The sequence below is a fragment of the Arachis duranensis genome, chromosome 9 (genome assembly GCF_000817695.3).
Source record: "Arachis duranensis cultivar V14167 chromosome 9, aradu.V14167.gnm2.J7QH, whole genome shotgun sequence".
Lineage (NCBI taxonomy): Eukaryota > Viridiplantae > Streptophyta > Magnoliopsida > Fabales > Fabaceae > Arachis > Arachis duranensis.
This window is the reverse complement of record NC_029780.3, coordinates 41,654,029-41,654,278: the sequence shown is the minus strand read 5'-3', so window position 1 is coordinate 41,654,278 and position 250 is coordinate 41,654,029.

The window sequence follows — 250 nt, the reverse complement described above, 5'->3', positions numbered from 1 at the left end:
TCTGAAGAAAAATACCTAATCTAAGCAACAAGATGAACCGTCAGTTGTCCAAACTCAACAATCCCCGGCAACGGCGCCAAAAACTTGGTGCTGTTGCCGGATCAGAAATTTGGCACTGATGTTACCGGACCAAAAGCTTGCCAAAAACTCACACAATCCCCGACAACGGCGCCAAAAACTTGGTGGGCGAAATTGTGATCATCAATGGCGCCATCAACATGGTACGCACAATTGTAATCTCAACTCTTTT